This window comes from Scyliorhinus canicula, chromosome 23 (assembly GCF_902713615.1).
Source record: "Scyliorhinus canicula chromosome 23, sScyCan1.1, whole genome shotgun sequence".
In the NCBI taxonomy this organism is placed as follows: domain Eukaryota; kingdom Metazoa; phylum Chordata; class Chondrichthyes; order Carcharhiniformes; family Scyliorhinidae; genus Scyliorhinus; species Scyliorhinus canicula.
The window spans coordinates 17,695,470-17,714,831 of NC_052168.1; the positions used below are offsets into that span (position 1 = coordinate 17,695,470).

General features: G+C 49.5%; 1 protein-coding gene across 5 annotated transcripts in view; it reads right to left on the reverse strand.

Moving 5' to 3' along the window:
- LOC119956431 (SUN domain-containing protein 2-like) overlaps positions 1-19,362 on the reverse strand; it is a 103,077-nt gene that overhangs the window by 75,436 nt on the left and 8,279 nt on the right. For 2 of the 5 annotated variants that reach the window (XM_038783648.1, XM_038783645.1), the window contains exon 1: positions 14,920-15,089. The exons of the other annotated variants lie outside the window; for them this stretch is intronic. The gene's annotated coding sequence lies outside the window, so the exon portion shown is untranslated. Of the gene's footprint in view, positions 1-14,919; positions 15,090-19,362 lie in introns of those variants that run through there. 5 annotated transcript variants of the gene reach the window in all.

Below are 19,362 nucleotides of genomic sequence, written 5' to 3' on the forward strand. Positions count from 1 at the left end.
GTCCAAAATTGCCCTTAGTGTTGGGTGGGGTTACTGGGTTATGGGGATCGGGTGGAGTTGTTGACCTTGGGTAGGGTGCTCTTTCCAAGAGCCGGTGCAGACTCGATGGGCTGAATGGCCTCCTTCTGCACTGTAAATTCTATGATAACGTAAGTGTTAATGTAAGCCTACTTGTTGCTGGAGCGCAGGAGGGTGGGTTGGCACTGTCGAACTTCTGCAAATACTACTGGGCAGCTAATATAACCATGATCAGGAAGTGGGTAGTGGGGGAGGGGTCGGCATGGGAGCGGATGGAGGCGGTGTCATGTAAAGACATCAGTCTGGGAGCATTGGAAACGGCACCTCTGCCGTTCTCGCTGGCCCGATATCCACAACTCCGGTGGTAGTGGCGGCTCTGAGGATCTGAGGACAGTGGAAAAGAAATAAAAAAGTGGAGGGAGCATCGATTTGGACCCGGATTTATAACAACCACAGGTTTGTACTGGGTAGGCTAGATGGCGGGTTCTGGAGTTGGCAGAGGGCAGGAATTAGAAGGATGGGGGATCTATTTATAGATGGGAGCTTTCCCAGCTTGAAAGCTTTGGAGGATAAATTTAAATTGCCAGCAGGGAATGGTTTTAGGTGTTTGCAGGTGCGCGACTTCCGGAAAAAAGATGCCGGCCTTTCCGCTGCTGCCGCCACGAGGGATGCGGGATAGAGTAGTTGTCGGTACCTGGGTGGGAGAGAGGAAGGTATCGGATATTTATCAGGAGCTTATGGAGGCAGAGGAAACTCCAATGGAGGAGCTTAAGGGCAAGTGGGAGGACGAGCTAGGAAGAGAGATAGAGGCAGGTTTATGGGTGGATGCCCTAAGCAGGGTTAATATCTCCTCATTATGTGCCAGACTCAGCCTGATACAATTTAAGGTAGTCCACCGGGCACACATGACAGTGGCTAGGATGAGCATGTTTTTCGGGGTGGAGGATAGGTGTGCGAGGTCCGCGGGAAGCCCAGCAAATCATGTCCACGTGTTTTGGGCATGCCCGAAGCTTACAGGGTTTTGGCAGGGTTTTCCTAAGGCAATGTCCACGGTGCTAAAAACACAGGTAGTGCCGAGTCCGGAGGTAGTGATCTTTGGAGTGTCGGAAGATCCGGGAGTTCAGGGGGTGAAAGAGGCCGACTTCCTGGCCTTTGCCTCCCTGGTAGCCCGGAGACGAATCTTATTAATGTGGAGGGACTCGAAGCCCCCGAGTGTAGAGACCTGGGTTAGTGACATGGCTGGGTTTCTCAGTCTTGAGAAAATAACGTTTGCCTTAAGAGGATCAATGTTAGGGCTCTCCCGGAGGTGGCAGCCGTTCGTTGACTTTCTCGGGGAAAATTTAAAATGTCAGCAGATGCAGTATTCAAAGGTTGTGTGTGTTGGGGGGAGAGAGAGAGATTGTTGTTGTATGGTTGAAGTGTGTGAAGATTGGGCTGGGGGGAGGGGATGTTTATTTTAACTATGTTGATGTCATTGTTTTTGTTAGTGTTATAACATTTTTCAAATACCTTAGTAATATATTATTTTTTAAAATGTAAGCCTACTTGTGATAATAATAAAGATCATTATTATTCTTAAGGTTAACATAGGTAGATGTTTGGTTTTCTCAAGAAATCAATGACTATGGGAAGAGGGCAGGAAAGTGGAGGTTGAAGATCAGCCATGTTCAAATTGAATGACAGTGCAGACTCGACAGGCCACATGGCCTACTCCTGCTCCTATGTCCTGTGTTCTTATGAAGTCCAAGATATGTCATTGTTGCCCTTCTCCAAACTCTCCAATGTGCAAATTTCAATGTGTTTTTAAAAAATCTTTTTATTCTCATTTTCAACATTTTCATCAAATAAACAACAAAAGTAAAAACAAACAAAAAACAAATACAATAACAATCCCCCAAACAAAAACAGCACAACCTCAATATACAGACCAAAACATCCACCAGTGCGTTCCAGGTAACAAATTAAGTCAATCAGTAGTAAACAGTGTAATCAAAAATAACAATAATCCCAACCCCCCCCCCGCAAATTTCAATGGCAACCAAATCTCAAAAGTGCATAATAAACAGTCCCCATGAATTGTAGAACCTATCGTTCATCCCCCTCAGCTCAAATTTAACCTTTGTGAATCAGAAATTCCATTTGATCCCCCCCCCCCCAAGCCGAGGCACAGGGTGGAGAAGCTGACTTCCACCCCAACAGGACCCGCCTCCAGGCAATCAGCAAGGTATAGGCTAAAACATCTCCCCCGCACCATCCTGCAGCTCAGTCCGATACCCCAAAAATGGCTTCTAGGGGCCCTGGTTCCAAGTTCACATGTATCTCCCTCCAATACCTCTCCAGCTTCGGACAGGACCAAATCATATGTACATGGTTTGCGGGGCCCCTCCCACAATGCTCGCATATGTCCTTAAAGAGTTGGCTCATCTTCGCCCCCGTGAGATGCACCCTGTACACGATCTTCAGTTGTATCAGCCCCAACCTCGCGTACGAAGTTGAGGCGTTCACCCTCTGGAGCACCTCACAACACAAACCATCTTCCATAATCTCCCCCAACTCTTCCTCTCACTTGGCTTTGATTCCCTCCATGGATGCCCCGTCCTCCACCAAAATCCTCCTGTAGATCGCCAACGCCACCCCCTTCTCCATTCCCCCCGCCGTCAGTACCTCTTCCAACAATGAGGGGGGGGGTTGGCTCTATCGGGAAGCTCTGAATCTCCTTCCTAGCAAAGCCTGGGCCTGCAAGTATGTAAACCCTTCCCCTTGCCAGAGTCTATACTTCTACCCCAACTCTTTCAAACCAGCAAAACATCCCCCCTGGAACAGGCCTTTTAATATGCTGATTCCCCTCTCATCCCATCTAGCCCCCCCCCAGCTCAAATCTGTGATTCCCCTGATCACATCTCCCCAAACCCAGCCCCCAGCTTAAAGTGTTGCCTCAACTCCCTCCAAATCTTCAGTGTTGCCACCACCACCGGACTCCCAGAGTACTTCCTCAGGGCCACTGGGAGCGGTGCCGTTGCCAACTCCCTCAACCCCGACCCCTTGCATAGACCTTCCTCTATTCTAACCCATCGCCCCCCCCCCCAACTCAACTCCTCAGTCCTTCTGCCTTCACAAATGCCTCTGCTGCTTCCACCGCCTCAAAGTAAAAGTCTTTGGACTTGTAGGTCACCCTCAACTTAACTGGATACACTATGCTGAACCGCACACTGCTGTTATGCAGTGCTGTCTTCACTTGGCTGAAGGCTACCCGCCTCCTCGCCAACTCCATGGTTAAATCCTGGTATATTCGTACACCAGCTCCAGCCAACTGCACCTCCCGCTTCTGCTTCTCCAAACTCAGGACCTTCTCCTTCACGTGGGACCTATGGAAACAAATAATCGCCAGTCTTGGCAGCTCATTCGCCTTCGGTTTAGGCCTTAATGAGCAATCCAGTTCTCCCCCCTCCCCCAACAGCTCCTCCAACATCTTGGACACGGATCCTCCACCCCTTCGAGCAGGCCCACGATCCTCAGATTTTGCCACCTGGATCTGTTCTCCATGTCCTCCACCTTCGCCCACAGACCTTTGTTGGCCTTCACCACCCTCTGCGGCTCCTCACCTATCGAGGCGAGCTGATCGCTGTGTTGCGACAAGGCCTCATCCACCCCTTTCAGTTTCGCATCCTGCTCCCACACCTCTACCGACGTCTTCGACACCGCTCCTTCATCAGGGCAATTGCCTCCTCTACCAGCACCATCATTGCTGCCATCATCTCATTCCTCCATGTGCTTTGCAAACTGCTTTTCAAACTCCACAGCCATCACCTCGGTCAGCTTTTCTGCCACGAATAGTGCAACCCCACCCAGAGACACAGCCTCTGCCATCTTTCCAGTTGCCGAGCTGACCCTTTCGCTAGACGGCGAACCTTCACTCGCCCCCTTCTTCACGGCGGTTTTCTTTTGGTCTTTAGATATCCCTCTCGTTCCTCATGTCTTCCTGCACTTATTTGTTGAAAAATTGCCCCTGGAACCGGGCATTAAATTCTAAAAATCAAGCCTCGAGCAGGAGCCACCCAATGTGTAACTTCCTCCTACATGACACCACCGGGTGTTGTGAATGTCCTTCTGTAGGATTCCTGAATCTTCATGCAAGCTGAAAAATGTAATACTAGCCAGTATTACATCACCAGACTCCAGCAAACCTCTGTTCAGTGGAACCAAAGGATTCTCCCTCCGATCATCTCCTTCCCTTCAAACGACATTGTTTGGGTCGCTGCATCTCAGGGCCATCAAATCCCACACACAGTCCCTGCTCCCCATCCCGTGTCCCCACCCCTTTCCCTTTCTCGATATTGATCCAAACCTTCAGACCTGGTCTTTCTCTCTCTTTCTCAATACAGGTCCTATCAGTCCATGTCCCTCTCTCAGTACTAATCCAAATTCTCAGTCTATGTCCTTCCCCTTTTTGTACTAATAAATCAATTTTTTAGAACGGTAATTGGATCTAAAATGAACAGTTTGATCAGGGAACAAATTCCTCTAACTTTATACTTAACGTTCTCGGTTTCTTTTCTTGAATCCACACGGTCCATTCCTCTTAATATTTTAAGAGTCTGAACCACAATCTCCTCAATCTGTTTTTCTCAAATGGAAACAAGTACATTTTGTAATTTAAAGCTCTAAATTCCATTTGTTTCCAAACCCTCTGGAGGGTGTCAATATTCTTTTGATAGTAGGGTGTCAAGAATTAAAAACAACAGGAGTGTCACGCAGCCAGTGGGCAGGTTGGGTGTGCAGTGTCACGCAGCCAGTGGGCAGGTTGGGTGTGCAGTGTCACGCAGCCAGTGGGCAGGTTGGGTGTGCGGTGTCACGCAGCCAGTGGGCAGGTTGGGTGTGCGGTGTCACGCAGCCAGTGGGCAGGTTGGGTGTGCGGTGTCACGCAGCCAGTGGGCAGGTTGGGTGTGCAGTGTCACGCAGCCAGTGGGCAGGTTGGGTGTGCGGTGTCACGCAGCCAGTGGGCAGGTTGGGTGTGCAGTGTCACGCAGCCAGTGGGCAGGTTGGGTGTGCAGTGTCACGCAGCCAGTGGGCAGGTTGGGTGTGCGGTGTCACGCAGCCAGTGGGCAGGTTGGGTGTGCAGTGTCATGCAATCAGTGGGCAGTAGGTTGAGTGTGCAGTGTCATATAGCCAGTTGGGTATGCAGTGTCACGCAATCGGTGGGCAGTAGGTCGGGTGTGCAGTGTCACGCAACCAGTGGGCAGTAGGTTGGGTGTGCAATGTCACGCAGCCAGTGGGCAGTAGGTTGGGTGTGCAGTGTCACGCAGCCAGTGGGCAGTAGGTTGGGTGTGCAGTGTCACGCAGCCAGTGGGCAGTAGGTTGGGTATGCAGTGTCACGCAGCCAGTGGGCAGTAGGTTGGATATGCAGTGTCACGCAATCAGTGGGCCAGTACGTTATCTGCAGATGCAATGTTGCATTAGTGGGCTTTGCTCAAGCACTTCCTAGGGTCCCCATTACACACAAATTTGACCCAAACCCGTGAGTCACTAATGCGCATATTCAGGCAGCAGAGAATGAAAAGTAAAGAGTAAGGATATTGAGGCAAGACAATGCTGAATTACATCTACAGCTCTCCTCAGTGTTCAGAGTATTCACTGCGTGAGATAGATCAGAGCTAGATAGACACGGAATCATTACCATCCCATCAGGATGGCAGCATCAAAAGTAAATGTTGACATCAGGTTATTCATGACAGAAAACGTTAACACAGAAACTTGGATAGTAGAATCAGCATGATTGGCAATTAGGAATAGCAAGGGTCAGAAAACACTGGTACGAGTAATTTATAGGCCCTGAACAGTACTTATATCATTGGACAGACTACTAAACCATGGTTTTTCAAACTCAGGGTCGCGACGCATGGGTGGGTCGCTGGCTGGTGTCATGAGGGTTGTGGAACGATTGGTTGCAGCCTTCCCGATTGCAGGAAGAAGTCCCCAACGGCCACATCCGCTGTTTAAGAATGCCGCTGCAGGTAGTCCTGGATTGGTTGCACCATTTGAGAGGGCGAGGCAGCACGAGGTGGGGCTGTGTACTAGTCACTGCGCCGGTGGGTGTGGGGGAGGAGGCAGCAGAGAGAGAGAGAGAGAGAGACAGACAAGGGCTGACGGGATCCACGTGGGCGCATAATGCTACCAGTAGTGGCCTGAGCTTGGAGCTCCACTCTGGCGCTCGTCCTCTGTGCGCTGCTTTGCTCGTCCCCGCCACCAATCACCAGTATGCGGCCTGCGGCTCCGTGATCAAGCTGTTCAACGGTTGGCAGAATGTCTGCTTGAACTCCCACGATGTGAAGTGTGCTGGGTCCGGTGCTGTGGTTGGTATCCGGTTGCCCCCTGGAGCTTAGGATGTTCCTTTGCAAAGGCATTTATTAGGGACATGCTGAGAGGGCTCCTTGGCTCCTCTGTGCACAGGGGTCTGGTGTTGAGTATTTGAAATCCTGTTGCCTCCCTTGTGGTCAGGACGCTTATTTGATGGGAGCAGTTTATTTTCTCTTTTTCATCAATGACGGTGAGGGGGAGGGGAGGGGGAAATAGGACACACAGTTGGGACCTGGCCCTTGTTACCCTGTGATCCACCCCTGGTAGTTCTCCGTCCCTTTAGTTGGGAGGCGTTGACAGCACTGATCATAATCTAAATGCTGGCCCTCTCTGATTGTATGGAATGATGTTGGCTCCGTACTGGGCCTGAGACTGGGGTTATTTTGCGTTGTGTGGTACATATGTAACATCCCTTTCGAACTGAGTTTCCATGTATTTTCTTTGTTTTTTTTCCCCCCCTTTTTTTATTGGTGGGGATGATAAATCGATGATTGGATCCAGCAGGGTTACCGTCCAGACGGGTCTGGTATTCCAGGGAAGGAGATGGCGATGAGTTATTGGTGCTTCAAGTGCTGCTGGGGTTGAGGGAGCTGCATATTGGTGCAAGCCTGAATATAGCACAAAAAATCTATCCTTCACTCTCGTGGTAATTGTGAGCAATCGCCACATGGGACGTTGTGCAGCATTTTACCATATCTTCATGCCTTTATCCTTTTGTCCATTCTTCTCTGCTGGGGCTTTTAGTTATGTCTAACGATTGTATCGACCCAATTGTACTGCTATTCTCCTGTTCCCTCTGTATTCATGTATGTTGAGCCTTTACTTTTTCTTGCGATACTGTACCATTCCTGTGGTTTCATTGCGTTGTTAAAATGTAAAACCTCAATAAATATAATTTTTTTTAAAAGGGGGAAGTTTAAACCCTGTAACGACAGTTTAGTTAGTGTAACAACGATGGTGGGGAATGTTTTAAGAGAATAATCTACTGATTCTATCTACACCTCCTGCTGCCTTGGGAAAGCAGGCAGCATAATCAAAGACTCCTCCCACCTGGGTTATTCTCTCTTCTATCAGGCAGAAGATACAAAAGTCTGACAACACGCACTAAAAGATTCAAAAACAGCTTGTTCCTCTTCTGAATGACCCTCTTACAGACTGAACTGATCTCCCGACGCATCTTCTCTTCTATGTAGCACAGCACTCCATACGCTTCACCCGATGTCTATGTAATCCCGAAACACGTGCTTGTTAGGTGAATTGGATATTCTGAATTCTCCCTCAAGTGTACCCGAACACAGTAACTTCATTGCAGTGTTAATGTAAGCCTACTTGTGACACTAATAAAGATCATTATTTACATAGTGTTTTTATTGCATGTCCTATGTTTTTCATGTATGGAACGATCTGCCTGGACTGTACGCAGAACAATACTTTCACTGTACCTTGGTACACATGACAATAAATCTAAATCTAGTGCAGGCAACTTTAGCCAGCAATTCAAGAAGTATGGACTAATGTTTCCAAATCAACAAATCATTTGTTAAATATAAATGGTGTTTGATTAACTTGATTGAGTTATCTGATGATGTAACAGAGGATAATGCGGTTTGATGATATTGTGCATATTGATTTTCAAAAAGGCATTTGACAAAATGGATTTGTCAGCTAAATTAAAGCCCTCGGGATTAGATGGACTGGCAGTGTAGATAGAATATTGTCTAAGGGATAGAAAGGGGGCAGTAGCGGAGAAAGATTGTTTTTCAGATTGAACGGCGATACACAGTGGAATCAGTGGATCTTTGATGTACATCAAGGACCTGGATTTGGAAATACAGGTTACCATTTCAAAGTTTGCTGAGGGGAGACCTCAGGGAAACAGAAAAAGGGAGGAGGTACAGATCTTCCAAATTAATTGGCAGACAAAATTTCATGTAGAAAAATATATAGTGCTTAATTTTGAAGAAAGAATGAGGAGAATGTTAATGCAATGGCACAATTTCAGGGGCGGCACGGTGGTACAGTGGATAGCAGTGCTGCCTCACGCCGCCAAGGACCCAAACACTCAATGGTACAATTTGAAAAGGTGTACAAGCACAAATAGTTGATGGCAGCAGGAAATGTTCAGAAAGCTGTTTTTAAAAAAAGTGGTCCTTAGTTTTATTACTATGGTAACAGTATAAAAGCAAGGAAGTTATGCCAAACCTTTCTAAAATACTGGAGAGGATTTTCACAGTAACATTTTGGATTGGATTGGATTGGATTTGTTTATTGTCACGTGTACCGAGGTACAGTGAAAAGTATTTTTCTGCAAGCAGCTCAACAGATCATTCAGTACATTGGAAGAAAGGGAATTGAACAGAATTCAAGAAAGTACATGAGAATACATAATAGGGCTACACAATATATACAATGTAACTACATAAGCATTGGCATCGGATGAAGCAGACAGGGTGTAGTATTAATGAGGACAGTCCATAAAAGGGTCGTTTAGGAGTCTGGTGACAGTGGGGAAGAAGCTGTTTTTGAGTCTGTTCGTCCGTGTTCTCAGACTTCTGAATCTCCTGCCCGATGGAAGAAGTTGGAAAAGTGAGTAAGCCGGGTGGGTGAAATTAACATTTCAGTGTTAATGTAAGCCTACTTGTGACAATAATAAAGATTATTATTAGACCTTCACTGGAGTATGGTGGCCAACCTTTCAGGAAGGATGCCAAACTCTTAGTGAGAGTGTAAAAGAGATTTACCAGAATTGTACGACTAGAAGAGACTGGAGAAGTTGGGATTGTTCTTTTTAGAGTAAAGAAGTTTTTTTTTGTAGAAATTTAGAGTACACATTGGGGCCCATAGAGCCAAGGCAGACCGGGCAGAGATGGATAGATTGGTCAGGGAAATGGGCCGGATAGATGAAGAGCACGCGGAGTCCCCGGGGGAGGTTTTACTCAGGGAGAGGCAGAGGCTACAGGCGGAACTGGGGGCACTATCCACGAGCAGGGCCGTGAAACAGCTTAGGAAGGCGAGGGGAGTGGTGTACGAGTATGGGGAAAAGGCTAGCAGACTGTTAGCGCAGCAACTTGGGAGGAGGGAGGCGGCCAGGGAAATAGGTAGAGTGAGGGACGAGGGGGGGCACAAAGTGGAGGATCCGGTAGAATTGAATAGGGTATTCCGGGACTTCTATCGTAAGCTGTATACTTCGGAGCCGCCAGAAGAACCGGAGGGGATGAAAAGGTTTCTGGATGGGTTAACATTCCCAACAGTTGGGGGGGGGGCGAGTGGAAGAGCTGGGGGCCCCGATTAGAGTAGGGGAGGTATTGGGGGGCCTAAAGGGAAGTCCCCGGGGCCGGATGGATACCCAGTAGAGTTTTATAGGAAGTTCTCGGAGCTGGTGGGCCCGGTCTTGGCGAGGGTTTTCAATGAGGCAAGGGACAGAGGGACCCTGCCGCCGACGATGTCACAAGCCACCATATCTCTGATATTAAAGCGGGGTAAAGACCCGGAGGTGTGCGGGTCCTACAGGCCAATCTCCCTGATTAATGTAGATGCCAAGCTCCTGGCAAAGGTACTGGCGGGTAGAATGGAGGACTGTGTACCGGAGGTGATTGGGGAGGATCAAACGGGGTTCGTGAAAGGTAGGCAGCTGGCGGCCAATCTGAGGAGATTGCTCAATGTGATAATGATGCCCCCGGCGGGTAGAGAGGTGGAGATAGTGGTGGCTATGGACGCCGAGAAGGCCTTTGACCGGGTGGAGTGGGAATATCTATGGGTGGTGCTCGGATGGTTTGGGTTCGGGGAGGGATTGGTGGATTGGATCAAATTATTATATCAGGCCCCGAGAGCCAGCGTCAGGACCAACAGAGAAGTGTCGGAGTACTTTAGGTTGTACCGAGGGACCAGGCAGGGCTGCCCGCTCTCCCCGCTGCTGTTTGCGCTGGCCATAGAGCCGCTGGCGATTGCGCTGAGAGCCGCAGAGGGTTGGAAGGGGATGGTGAGGGGCGGGGTTGAACATAGGGTTTCTCTTTATGCAGACGACCTGCTCCTGTACGTGTCGGACCCAGTGGCCGGGATGGGAACTATACTGGGAATGCTGAGGGAGTTCGGCCAGTTCTCAGGATACAAATTAAATACGGTCAAGAGTGAAATGTTTGTGGTACAGGCAAGGGGCCAGGAGAACAGATTGAGAGGGCTACCGTTTAGGTTAGTTGAGGAAAATTTCCGGTATTTGGGAATCCAGGTGGCACGAGACTGGGGCAGGCTGCATAAGTTAAATTTGGCCAGGGTGGTGGAGCAAATGAAGGGAGAGTTTCGGAGATGGGATGCACTCCCGCTGTCGCTGGCAGGGAGGGTGCAGACTGTAAAGATGACAATCCTCCCTCGATTTTTGTTTATTTTTCAGTACCTCCCGATCTTTATCCCACAGTCCTTCTTCAAAAGAGTTAACGGGCTGATCATGAGCTTTGTCTGGGCGGGAAAGTCTGGGCGGTGAAGAAGGCAATGTTGGAGAGGAACCGCAGCGAGGGGGGGCTGGCGTTGCCGAGTCTGGTCAATTATTACTGGGCGGCCAACATCGCTATGATAAGGAAGTGGATGGTGGGTACGGGGTCTATTTGGGAGCGGGTGGAGGCGGCTTCGTGCAGGGGCTCCAGTTTGGAAGCCCTGGTCACGGCTCCTCTACCGCTGCCGCCGGCCAAGTACACCACCAGCCCGGTAGTGGTGGCGACCCTGCGGATATGGGGCCAGTGGAGGAGGCATGTGGGGGAGATGGGGGCGTCTGTCTGGGCGCCAATCTGCGACAACCATCGGTTTGCCCCCGGCAGTATGGATGGGGGGTTCCGAGTATGGCGGCGAGCAGGGGCGGGAAGGGTGGGTGATATGTTCCTGGAAGGGAGCTTCGCGAGTTTGAGGAGCTTGGAGGAGAAATTTGGGTTGGTAAGGGGAAATGATTTTAGATACCTACAGCTGCGGGACTTTGTTCGTAGACAGGTCCCATCTTTCCCACGCCTCCCGCCAATGGGGATCCTAGACAGAATAGTCTCTGGGAGGGACGAAGGGGAGGGTAGAGTCTCAGGTATTTATAAGGTGCTCATGAAGGAGGAAGGGTCCCAGACAGAGGAACTGAAACTTAAATGGGAGGAGGAGCTAGGCGGGGAAATGGAGGATGGGCTGTGGGCAGAGGCCCTGAGTAGGGTAAACTCGACCGCGACATGTGCCAGGCTCGGGCTGATCCAATTTAAGGTCGTTCACCGGGCCCATATGACGGTGGCTCGGATGAGCAAATTTTTCGGGATAGAGGACAAATGCGCTAGGTGCGCGGGAGGACCAGCGAACCATGTGCACATGTTTTGGGCATGCCCTGAGCTGAGGGGGTACTGGGAGGGATTTGCGGGGGTCATGTCCCAGGTGCTAAAAACAAGGGTGGTGATGAGTCCAGGGGTGGCAATTTTTGGGGTTTCGGAAGACCCGGGCGTCCAGGGGGAGAAAGCGGCCGATGTGCTGGCCTTTGCTTCCCTGATAGCCCGGCGACGAATATTATTGGCGTGGAGGGACTCAAAGCCCCCGAAGACTGAGTGGTGGCTTGCGGTCATGTCAAGTTTCCTGGGGATGGAAAAAATTAAGTTCGCCTTGAGGGGATCTGTGCAGGGGTTCACCCGGAGGTGGCAACCATTTATTGACTTCTTTGCGGGAGAGTGAGCGTCAGCAGGGGGGTGGGGGGAGGGGGGGGGGTAGAGTAGAGTAGGAGGGAAAATATGGCGGGTAGTACGGGTGGGAGGGGAGCGGGCTTGTGCAATACGGTACGATGGAAGTATTGAAAGTACGTGGATGTTTGCACATTTTTGCCTTTTTTGCTTCCTTTCTGATGATGTCTGTAACTGTTTATAAAGCCAAAAACTACCTCAATAAAATTGTTTATTAAAAAAAAAGAAATTTAGAGTACACACTTATTTCTTTACAATTAAGGGCAATTGAGCGTGGCCAATCTGCCTACCCTGCACATTGTGGGAGCGAGACTCATACAGACACGGGGAGAATGTGCAAATTCCACATGGACAATGACCCTGGTCTGGAATCGAGCCCGGGTCTTCGGTGCCGTGAGGCAGCAGTGCTAAGCAGTGCGCCACTGTGCCGCCTCAAGAGTAAAGAAGGTTGAGAAGATTCGATAGAGGTGTTCAAATTCATGAACGATCTTGAGAGTATAATGTTATGAATGATTTTGAGAGAGTAGATTAGAAGAAACTGCTTTCAGTGGCAGGAGGATTGATAACCAGGTACTCAGATTTGTGTGATTAACAAATGAACCAGAGACAACATGAGGAAATGGTTTCTGTTTTTGACTCAGCAAATTGTCATGATCTGGTGTGCTCTGCTTGAAAGGCTGGCGAAAGAAGATTCAATCATTGCATTCAATATTAAAGAGAGAATTGTAAAAGCACGTGAAGGGAATTTTAAAAAAAAAGAGCTGTGTGGAACTAATTGGATAAATCTAACAAAGCTAGGCTGAATGGCTTTCTGTGCTGTATGCATCTAACTATAGCTAGTCGGAGCCAAGACCTGACTGATCACCATGGAGTACTCTCAGAGACGGGGCACCTCCAATAGTTTCACATTTCCTAATCCAGATAATTGTGATACAAAAGTACATTTATACATTCTGCACTGCCTCCACTGGTTAAATCCAAGAAGGCCTGTGCCTGACTAAAGTAATAACCGATTACAACGTCTAGGGCACAAAACAGAGGCTAGTCCAAAGGACTAAACGACATATAGCTGGCCTTCGGTACATAAACACACACAAACACCAGACTGAACACATAAATGGCGTGCGCCTCCAGGCTGAGAGCACAGCGCCGTGCACCCCCAGGCTGAGAGCACAGCGCCGTGCACCCCCAGGCGGAGAGCACAGGCGCCAAGGACCCCCAGGCTGAGAACACAAGCGCAATGCGCCCCCAGGCTGAGAACACAAGCGCCAAGCGCCCCCAGGTTGTGAGCACAGGAGCCATGCACCCACAGGCGCCATGCGCCCACAGGCTGCCCACAGGCTGAGAACACAAGAGCTCATTAGCATGAGCAGACAGCATGGACCATGCACCCTTCACCAGGGTGTGAAACAGTAGCTGAAATGAGATGAGATATTAGTCTCATTGGGACCAGTTTCACTGGAGCAGAGGAGGTAGGCAAGAGAGAGCAGGGCAGTGAGTTAGTTTTTGGATTGCTACAGGACTGTGGGAGAGTGGACAGGAGATCAGTTTTGGATGGCTTTAGCAAAAATTCAGTCATACATCTGGGTGTGATTGACTAAATGGCTGACTTCCTGAAAGCTCAATGGTTGAGAATCAAATTGGAGAATGCTGGAGTCCCAGCAGTTATGGAACTGATGGGCAATTTCTCACCTCACATCCACCGCTAAACTCAATAATCCTTTCACTACAAATTCCTCTTTCAGACTTCTAGATTTCTCAGTATCCTTCTTTCTCGCTCTCACCAATTAGAGTTTTTTTAAAAAATCACCAAGCCAGGCAGGCAGTAGCTTCCGCAGTGACCAAATGGAGTCCTCCAGGCCCTCCCCTGAATTTTGTCCTGGGGCAAGTGTCCAGTAAGTACATGTCCCATTGCTTCCCCCTGAACCACAAGATCTAAATTCATGGAATCATAAAACCTCTACAGTGCAGAAAGAGGCCATTCGGCCCATTGAGTCTATACCAACCCTTAGAAAGAGTACCCTACCTAGGCCCACACCTCACCCTACTTCCATAACCCAGTAACCCAACCTAACCTTTTTGGACACTAAGGGACATCCCCCTAACCTGCACATCTTTGGACTGTGGGAGGAAACCGGAGCACCCGGAGGAAACCCACGTAGAAAAGGAGAGAGCGTGCAAACTCCAGACATCACCCGAGGGCGGAGACGAACCTGGGTCCCTGGCGCTATGAGGCAGCAGTGCTGCCCACTGTTCTGGCCAGAAGGCTGACAGGATCCTTGGCATGCTTGCATATTAATGACATCTAATGTCGATTTAATGCGGTGGCATTACCAGAGGGGGAGTGACTCTCGTCCACGGTGCCCTGAATAAGAGGTGCTCAGTCCACAGTGCCCCGAATAAGAGGGGCTCAGTCCACAGTGCCCCGAATAAGAGGGGCTCAGTCCACAGTGCCCTGAATAAGAGGGGTTCAGTCCACAGTGCCCTGAATAAAAGGGGCTCAGTCCATCTTGCCATCCCCAGGAGCCAGTTTCTGGTTAATCGCACACAATGCAGAGACTTCTTCCCTGGAGACAAGGTGGGGGGGCTGCACAAGGCCTGGCCTTCAATTGTCTGTGATGCCTCTGCCATTCAAGTCACAGGTCCAGGTGAGTGCGCACAGACGTTTCCAGTCAGCTCCCTCCCTGAGATTGTGACTGGGACAGATGAGCAGCCCACGGCTGCTTCAATCCTCGCCCTTGTGACACTGGCATCGCCCGGGTTTGGCAGGTTGTAAAGCGGCAGCGAGAGAGGAGAGGGAGAGGGGGGGAATGCCCACACACACATTGTTTAACCGCGAATAACGGCTCTGATCACCCACCTCGGGAGCTGATCCACTTCAAACGAGGCTGCGGAGCTGCTCATCGCTTCCCCAGCCCGCCGCCGGGAATCAAAGGGCCAGGCCGGGCAGAGCGCCTGGGGAAAGGGGCGAGGGGCAACAGCGGAACGCGGGGTGACAGGGGCGGAAACTCCGCCCGGCCCTCGACCCTGTGGGCGGGGCAACAGAGACCCCACCCAGCCCCTCCCCCCTCCAATCAGGGGCCGGGGACTGCGCCCGCCCACGCCGCCGATTGGACAGCTCTGCTATCAATCACCAACAGCCCCTCATTGGCCATTGTATTCAAAAGATTCACTTCCTCGTGTCAGTTACACCGATTTAAAGGCGCAGGCACCCTCGGCCATTCTGCCCCTCTCCCCCTTCCACAACAGAGGGCCAAACCTTACGTATTGCAAGTGTTCCCCTCCCATCCAAGCAGTGATAGTTGACAGGCTATTAGACTGCAGAGGGCATCACAGCCAATCCTTATCCCGCCCCTACTTAGAACATAGAACAGTACAGCACAGAACAGGCCCTTCGGCCCTCGATGTTGTGCCGAGCAATGATCACCCTACTCAAACCCACGTATCCACCCTATACCCGTAACCCAACAATCCCCCCCATTAACCTTACACTACGGGCAATTTAGCATGGCCAATCCACCTAACCCGCACATCTTTGGACTGTGGGAGGAAACCGGAGCACCCGGAGGAAACCCACGCACACACGGGGAGGACGTGCAGACTCCACACAGACAGTGACCCAGCCTGGAATCGAACCTGGGACCCTGGAGCTGTGAAGCATTTATGCTAACCACCATGCTACCGTGCTGCCCCAAAGTCACTTGACACCCACAAAGTTGATATTACACACTGTGGGTGGGTGGGTAGTGATGGATCGTGTTTTCCGGGTCCTTAAGGGGGAGGGGGAGCAGCCCCAAGTCGTAGTCCACATTGGCACTAACGACATAGGTAGGAAAGGGGACAAGGATGTCAGGCAGGCCTTTAGGGAGCTAGGATGGAAGCTCAGAGCGAGAACAAACAGAGTTGTTATCTCTGGGTTGTTGCCCGTGCCACGTGATAGTGAGATGAGGAATAGGGAGAGAGAGCAATTAAACACGTGGCTACAGGGATGGTGCAGGCGGGAGGGATTCAGATTTCTGGATAACTGGGGCTCTTTCTGGGGAAGGTGGGACCTCTATAGACAGGATGGTCTACATCTGAACCTGAGGGGCACCAATATCCTGGGGGGGAGATTTGTTAGTGCTCTTTGGGGGGGTTTAAACTAATTCAGCAGGGGCATGGGAACCTGGATTATAGTTTTGGGGTACGGGAGATTGAGAGTATAGAGGTCAGGAGCACAGATTTGACTTCGCAGGCGGGTGCCAGTGTTCAGGTAGGTGGTTTGAAGTGTGTCTACTTCAATGCCAGGAGTATACGAAATAAGGTAGGGGAACTGGCAGCATGGGTTGGTACCTGGGACTTCGACGTTGTGGCCATTTCAGAGACATGGATAGAGCAGGGACAGGAATGGTTGTTGCAGGTTCCGGGGTTCAGGTGTTTTAGTAAGCTCAGAGAAGGGGGCAAAATAGGGGGAGGTGTGGCGCTGCTAGTCAAGGACAGTATTACGGTGGCGGAAAGGATGCTAGATGGGGACTCTTCTTCTGAGGTAGTATGGGCTGAGGTTAGAAACAGGAAAGGAGAGGTCACCCTGTTGGGAGTTTTCTATAGGCCACCTAATAGTTCTAGGGATGTAGAGGAAAGGATGGCGAAGATGATTCTGGAAAAGAGCGAAAGTAACAGGGTAGTTGTTATGGGAGACTTTAACTTTCCAAATATTGACTGGAAAAGATATAGTTCGAGTACATTAGATGGGTCGTTCTTTGTACAATGTGTGCAGGAGGGTTTCCTGACACAATATGTTGACAGGCCAACAAGAGGCGAGGCCATATTGGATTTGGTTTTGGGTAATGAACCAGGCCAGGTGTTAGATCTGGAGGTAGGTGAGCACTTTGGAAACAGTGACTACAATTCGGTGACCTTTACGTTAGTGATGGAAAGGGATAAGTATACCCCGCAGGGCAAGAGTTATAGCTGGGGGAAGGGCAATTATGATGCCATTAGACATGACTTAGGATGTGTTGGTTGGAGAAGTAGGCTGCAAGGGTTGGGCACACTGGATATGTGGAGCTTGTTCAAGGAACAGCTATGTTCTTGATAAGTACGTACCAGTCAGGCAGGGAGGAAGGGGTCGAGCGAGGGAACCGTGGTTTACCAAAGAAGTGGAATTTCTTGTTAAGAGGAAGAAGGAGGCCTATGTGAAGATGAGGCATGAAGTTTCAGTTGGGGCGCTTGATAGTTACAAGGAAGCGAGGAAGGATCTAAAGAGAGAGCTGAGACGAGCAAGGAGGGGACATGAGAAGTCTTTGGCAGGTAGGATCAAGGAAAACCCAAAAGCTTTCTATAGGTATGTCAGGAATAAAAGAATGACTAGGGTAAGAGTAGGGCCAGTCAAGGACAGTGGTGGGAAGTTGTGTGTGGAGGCTGAGGAGATAAGCGAGATACTAAATGAATACTTTTCGTCAGTATTCACTCAAGAAAAAGATAATATTGTGGAGGAGAATGCTGAGACCCAGGCTATTAGAATAGATGGCATTGAGGTGCGTAGGGAAGAAGTGTTGGCAATTCTGGACAAGGTGAAAATAGATAAGTCCCCGGGGCCGGATGGGATTTATCCTAGGATTCTCTGGGAAGCCAGGGAAGAGATTGCTGAGCCTTTGGCTTTGATTTTTAGGTCATCATTGGCTACAGGAATAGTGCCAGAGGACTGGAGGATAGCAAATGTGGTCCCTTTGTTCAAGAAGGGGAGTAGAGATAACCCCGGTAACTATAGGCCGGTGAGCCTAACGTCTGTGGTGGTTAAGGTCTTGGAGAGGATTATAAAAGATACGATTTATAATCATCTAGATAGGAATAATATGATTAGGGATAGTCAGCATGGTTTTGTGAAGGGTAGGTCATGCCTCACAAACCTTATTGAGTTCTTTGAGAAGGTGACTGAACAGGTAGACGAGGGTAGAGCAGTTGATGTGGTGTATATGGATTTCAGTAAAGCTTCCCCACGGTCGGCTATTGCAGAAAATACGGAGGCTGGGGATTGAGGGTGATTTAGAGATGTGGATCAGAAATTGGCTAGTTGAAAGAAGACAGAGAGTGGTAGTTGATGGGAAATGTTCAGAATGGAGTTCAGTTACGAATGGCATACCACAAGGATCTGTTCTGGGGCCGTTGCTGTTTGTCATTTTTATAAATGACCTAGAGGAGGGCGCAGAAGGATGGGTGAGTAAATTTGCAGACGACACTAAAGTCGGTGGAGTTGTAGACAGTGCGGAAGGATGTTGCAGGTTACAGAGGGACATAGATAAGCTGCAGAGCTGGGCTGAGAGGTGGCAAATGGAGTTTAATGTGGAGAAGTGTGAGGTGATTCACTTTGGAAAGAATAACAGAAATGCGGAATATTTGGCTAATGGTAAAATTCTTGGTAGTGTGGATGAGCAGAGGGATCTCGGTGTCCATGTACATAGATCCCTGAAAGTTGCCACCCAGGTTGATAGGGTTGTGAAGAAGGCCTATGGTGTGTTGGCCTTTATTGGTAGAGGGATTGAGTTCCGGAGCCATGAGGTCATGTTGCAGTTGTACAAAACTCTAGTACGGCCGCATTTGGAGTATTGCGTACAGTTCTGGTCGCCTCATTATAGGAAGGACGTGGAAGCTTTGGAACGGGTGCAGAGGAGATTTACCAGGATGTTGCCTGGTATGGAGGGAAAATCTTATGAGGAAAGGCTGATGGACTTGAGGTTGTTTTCGTTAGAGAGAAGAGGTTAAGAGGTGACTTAATAGAGGCATACAAAATGATCAGAGGGTTAGATAGGGTGGACAGCGAGAGCCTTCTCCCGCGGATAGAGGTGGCTAGCACGAGGGGACATAGCCTTAAATTGAGGGGTAATAGATATAGGACAGAGGTCAGAGGTGGGTTTTTTACGCAAAGAGTGGTGAGGCCGTGGAATGCCCTACCTGCAACAGTAGTGAACTCGCCAACATTGAGGGCATTTAAAAATTTATTGGATAAGCATATGGATGATAAGGGCATAGTGTAGGTTAGATGGCCTTTAGATTTTTTCCATGTCGGTGCAACATCGAGGGCCGAAGGGCCTGTACTGCGCTGTATCGTTCTATTTTCTATGAGAGTGGAAATCTTGGCTGATTTTTATTTTGCACAATTTTGCCCCAGAAATGGAATTTCTTGCAGCTCAGGTGTCACTCATTCACCAACTGCATAAAACCGTTAAAGCATCAGGCAGCTGCTTTGAGTGGCAGGAATTTCAAATGTGGGAGCACCACTGCTACCAGGCTGAGTATTTTAAAGCAATGTTTGGTTAGGTACCAT